This window comes from Amphimedon queenslandica, unplaced genomic scaffold, assembly GCF_000090795.2.
Source record: "Amphimedon queenslandica unplaced genomic scaffold, v1.1 AMPQUscaffold_11504_Cont14699, whole genome shotgun sequence".
NCBI lineage: Eukaryota > Metazoa > Porifera > Demospongiae > Haplosclerida > Niphatidae > Amphimedon > Amphimedon queenslandica.
The window spans coordinates 1-6,020 of NW_003548254.1; the positions used below are offsets into that span (position 1 = coordinate 1).

The 6,020-nt window shown below is 33.4% G+C and overlaps 1 long non-coding RNA gene across 1 annotated transcript; it reads right to left on the bottom strand.

Annotated features, from left to right (window-relative positions):
* Window positions 1–1,051: 1,051 nt before the first annotated feature.
* On the bottom strand, window positions 1,052–5,396 carry LOC109589242 (uncharacterized). Its single transcript, XR_002188606.1, has 2 exons — window positions 5,311–5,396; window positions 1,052–1,448 (listed from the first exon to the last, which is right to left on the bottom strand). It is a non-coding gene; the product is annotated as an uncharacterized LOC109589242 (long non-coding RNA).
* Between the last annotated feature and the right edge of the window lie 624 nt (window positions 5,397–6,020).

A 6,020-nucleotide genomic window follows, 5' to 3' on the forward strand; every position in this document is an offset into this window, starting at 1 on the left:
TTTTGTACTGTGAAATAATCATCTATTTTATTCATTCACAGGTGCCCTTGTGTATCTTGTTGTCTTTGATCGATTCTATGAGAAGCTTCTTCTTAAATTGCAACGAATTTGTCTTAGATTTCGTCAGATTCGTACACGTAGCTCAAGGACCAGTTACGAGTTGCCTGATGAGACTGGAGGGAATAATGATAGAGATAAAGTCAATTCTACTGTAAGTACACATAGTTAGTCTAATTGTAATAAAATAAAATTGATATTTATGCCATTATAGCTAGAAATTTCTGCTAATTTGCAGATTTGAAAAAATCACAGAGATTTAATCCTTAAAAATTTGAGACATAAATTAATGGCCTATTTAAATTTAAAGGGATGGTGAATTTATAAAAATAAAACCTGCAAAAGCCAATTTTATAGCAATTCACATGAATTTTGAGCCACGGAAGTTTCTAGCTAGTAGTGACACAGTATGTGACATTTTTGTGTTATATAATTTTTTTGATTATTATGTGTGTTTCTCATTATAATACATCCTCACTCTTACTTATTCTATTCTGTAGGCCTATGCTATTACAATTGCTGATACGGAGCCTAATGAACGCAGTCCATTGCATTCTTCTGCTACTGGTAATACATGATTAACAATCATCTCTTCACTGCTAATGATCATTCATGAACTGCATCACAGGTTGCTAAAATTAATTAAATAACATTATCTTTAAATTATTTTTGCTGAACAACTATATATGGTTAACTGCAACTTATTTTTTCACTAAAAATAGATAATAGTAATAATTAAAATTACTTATTATTAATTAATTTTACTAAAGTCAATTAATTGTAGATAGATTCAGTTGTTGCAGCCTAACTCATTTGTAGTTTTTGCTAGAAATGTAAAGTGCCTGCTTAATAAGTTTTTCAGTTGCCCGAGGAAGAGAATATCAATGAACTCCTTATTATGTGTAGTCTTAAACCCAAGGTTGTGCATTATTTCACCAACTGGGTCCAGCCTTATCTCTTTCTTTCAGCGCTCCTGTTCCAGTCCCTCCTTTTCTTTTCCATCAACCCCATCTCTCTGCATCAAAGAATATGTGTACTGGAAGCCTCAGAGATGAGTGACATGTATAGAAAGTTAGGAACCTCTTTGACTCTATAATAATTTGAGTGGCACATATGAACTTGACTTTTCTGTTCTGTATTCATGCAAACCTCTTATTAATTTGCAATAGTGCAAGTAGCAGAAGATGGCACTAAATGTGGATACTGGATACAGTTAAAAGCAACGTAACAATAATAATCCAATGTATCACACAATGTACATGTAATATTGAGTAATGTAACCATGGCAACAGCTCCAAGAGGTAATCCGGATATCCATGATGAAATGGTGGTCAGTCTGAAGAAGATCTTTCAATAAATATTTGTTTTAATTCACTAAGACTCTATTGAGCCTGTGTGTGTGTGTGTGTGAGAGAGAGAGAGAGAGAAAGAAATAGTGTCATTATGTATGTTAGAGAATAGTGCCAGTGTGAAATGGCCTCTAGTCTAGCCTCCTCTCCACTAATTAAACCATGCATAAAGTGAAAAAGAAGGTTGGGGTAAGGGCCTGGTTTGTACTAATACTATAATTATTATTAATGAAGTTTACAATGAATACTCATAGACAGCACAAAAAATAAGACACGACTAGAGAGTACTGTATGAGAAATTGTGATAAAACACAGAGCCCCAAAAAATAAAAAAAAAACAAAAAGGATTTTAAGAGCTACAGATTTAATAAGTTTAAAATTACAGGAACGATTCGATACACCTATAGCATGGACATAATAAGTGAAATGTGCAAAAACTTGTGGAGTCAAACTTGGATAAAAAGGTCTGCCACATTAGATTAACCAATCATCCTTTAGCAGAGGGCAAAAAGCAATTAAGTGTATCAGCTAGCTTTTATTAGCTTATTCTAAAGTTGTGGTCGTCGGTTAAAATAAAAGTGGCAAGACAGTTTATGCTTTGAGTAATTGTGAGATAATTTACAACTATTGAATCTGGTGCAAGAAGAGAATAATATTAATATTTATTATATTAAATTTGGTAATAGAAATAGGGGAAGAAAGCCTGGGAAATATTGCAAATTCTTTTTATTAATAATCTAACAATAATTATAACAACAGAATTTTGATGAAAAAAATTTTAAAGGGTGTGTATACAAGTAGAAACTTCATAACATGCTTGTAACAGAAGTAAAAGACAAATGAAAGACAGTTTTTAAGATTAAAAATCGACAAAAAACTAAACTTAAGGTATATTAACTTCTATCTAAGAACATTTACTAATAATATTAGTGCAGGAGTCGATACACACACTTCACTACTTAACATAAATCTCATAATAGCTAACAGGACTGTCTTCACCACTGACACTAGTACACACCCTCAACTCAATATAGTCAGTAGTGGTAGTGCTACCATAGTTTCTGTGAAACCATGGGATACCAGGAACATTACAACAAGGTGATTCAATAGAACTACAACCATAACCGTCCCATAGTGGATCAGATGTGTAGAGGGTACTTGATGGACTACTATAAGGATTACCAGATTCACAGAAGTAATTATTACCAATAAAAGACTGCTTTGATAATGTACTACCAGTATTACATGGGCATGAGCGTGATGAGACTTGATTGATACCAGCCATTAATGTCCAGACATGTTGACGAGGAGACCCACGAGTGATACTAACACCTTCAACGTAATAAGAATCAATACCATAATAATAATTAAGAGTATCTACATGGCCATATTGATATCCTGTTACTCTACCACATATTTGAGAATAACTGATACCGTTAGATGGGAACTTAACTGATACACAGCCACCACGAGATGATGATTTACCACAAGCTCTAACTCCTCCTGACTGGTACAGTGTAAACCCAGATGGACAGTTCTGTGTAGCATCAGTCATATCCAAATATGCCAGTCTTGTCCATCCTCCTCCTGAACCACACAGTGATCCCATATTACAGTAAGCAGTATAATCAGTTGATCCAAAGTCAGATGCTAATAAATAATATCCTGATGGACTAGTTGGAATTTGATTCTGTATTTGCTTACAAGATGTTGGAAGAACAAGGTGTGAATTGTTCAACAACAATAATGTTTGTTTAGTGAATAATTATGTATCATCAACCACTCCAGCAGTAGAGGTACTGGTGTTTTGTAGATTAGAGAGAGTATTGACAATGTTTAATAGCCTTTGTGCAGAATCTCTTGTAGTTTGTAAAATTTGTTTATCAAGTTCAGTGAAGTTGGGAGAGCTCTGAAGTAACTGAAAGGTATTCTGTGCCACTCCATTAGCCCATTGATTGAAGTCAGGAAGGCTTTGTGTTACATTGCTGTTAACTTTAGAGACAACACAATTAGCCCATTCATTGAAGTCAGGAAGGCTTTGTGTTACATTGCTGTTAACTTTAGAGACAACACCATTAGCCCATTCATTGAAGTCAGGAAGGCTTTGTGTTACATTGCTGTTAACTTTAGAGACAACACCATTAGCCCATTCATTGAATTCAGGGAGGCTCCCTGTTACATTGCTGTTAACTTTAGAGATAACACTGTTAGCCCATTCATTGAAATTAGGAAGGCTCTGTGTTACATTGCTGTTAACTTTAGAAGCAACACCATTAGCCCATTCATTGAAATCAGGAAGGCTCTGTGTTACATTGTTGTTAACTTTAGAGACAACATCATTGGCCCATTCATTGAAGTCAGGCTGCACTATTTTTTTATCAATGGTGCTGATCACATAATTAGCCCATTCAGTAAAATTCTGGCTGTTGTTATTTATTTCTTGATAAATATTGTGTGCCACACCATCTGCCCATTCACTGAATTTAAAATTTTTAATGTTACCAAACTTATTGTAGACTTTTTGAGCTACATAATTGGCCCATTCATTTGTATTACCACTGCTAGCACCAGTTGCAGCATTAGTGCACTCAACATTATTACAATTATTATATGCCAACCATCCTGCAATTCCCAGTATTATTATTAATAATATCAATATGAAACAGAGTAGTATTATTATGAAAAGTAGTTGCTTGTTCCAAGACGACTCCTTATGTTTTTGCTTACTTTCAGTATTAATATAAGGTGCTGGCAATGGAGGAGGTTGGGAAAGTGACTGTTGGTCTCTCACATCTTCTTTTATGTACATTTCTGCAAGTTCATACATGTTCTCGTTTGCTGGCTGCATTGATGTGTAATCATCATGAGACTCATAAAACTCTTCAAAATGTTTTGCCATATTTTTTGCAGATACAGTTGCAAAGATGAAGCTTGTTACTAATTCACTGGGGAATCGCATGAGGTCCTTTATATAGAAGTGTATAGTTTAGTCCCAAAGAATAAATTTTGTCTTTGGGAATTCAAACTGTATGGTTGATTTTATGGAAAATTATTTAACAAACATAACAAGGTTCATACCAATAAACACAAATACTATACATATAAATGTAATTGTTTATTAAATTATGTGTACAAGGAAATAAGTGCATATTCTTATGAACTAAATTATATTTTTGAATTATACATGTATACGTGGTAGCAATTGCCTTGTTTTTCTAAAATGATTACATGCAACTGAATATTAGCTTAAATCTGCTTTATAATGTAATGTAAAAGCATAGATGTGTATCAGTATTAACAAAAGAGAATTTTTGTAGCTAAGCCCTATTAATAATAAATTGATACAAGCAATAGAATAAATAGATTAATTGATTGCTTCATAAAATTATCTGACAAAATACAGAAATTTAAGTCTTCCAGCTGTTAAAGTTTTGAGTCAACAACTTAATTGTTATAATAAAACAAACAAGAGAGAGAGAACAAACAGACAGAGCAAAAAGAAAAAGTTCTTATATAGTAATCATAGATTCCAGAAACTTCCAATCCAGAAAACTCCAGAGAACATACATTACAAAACCTTAAAAGAGATACAGTAGAATACTCTGGAATGCTTTATGTAAACATGGTTAACTAAAATAACAAATACATACATGTACAAGTAGATTGCATGCAACAATGTCAATAGCATATATTTCCATCACCAGCCTCTCCCTTCATGCCTAAGAATATAGGAAAGGGAAAGTATGCAGAAGTTGATGCTATAACTGAAGTAGCCACTCCCTTACATGAGATACATTGAATATGGGTACACAACTAAAAACAACATCTAAAGTAATTATAGTTTAATGCATAACACCAAGAGTAGATAACATGATGTACATGTACATGTGTTATACTGACTTACATTGAGTAATGTAAACATGGTGAGACTAGGCAACACCTTCAAGAGGTAATCTGTCAAAATTAGTGGTCCTCTTAGCTAAAACTGCATTCAGCCTGTGCATGAAAGTGATAGAGAAAAAGAGAAATAGCGACATAATGAACATTGCCAGTGTGAAAAGGCTTCTACTTCAGTTTGTCCCACTTAACCATGCATAAAGTTTGAAAGAAGGAAGGAATTTGTACTAATACCTACACTAATCTGCATGACAATACAATCAGTTTACATGGATGATTAATAAACTATACTACCATCAAAGGAAGACGGCAAAATTTACATCATTTAAAGCATTCTAGTGTAAGAGTCATAGACTACATATGCTAATAATAACTAACAGGGCTGTCTTCATTACCAGCATTAGAACACCAGATACCAGAAGCATGACATTCATAACCATCCTATATAGGATCAGATATGCAGGAAGCAGTGTTCGGATTATCAGATTCACAGGAATATATAATTATTACTACTAATAAAAGACTTTACTGATAATGTACTACCAATATTTCATGGACATGAGCTTGATGAGACAATGAATACTGGAGTATTTATGATGACATCAGCACAATTAAAGTAAAAAATAGTTTAACAAAAATAAATAACTAGGGCACTATAAAAGCAATACAAACTAAGTCAAAAGTATCATAGTAAAACAAGCAAACTTTAGGACAATT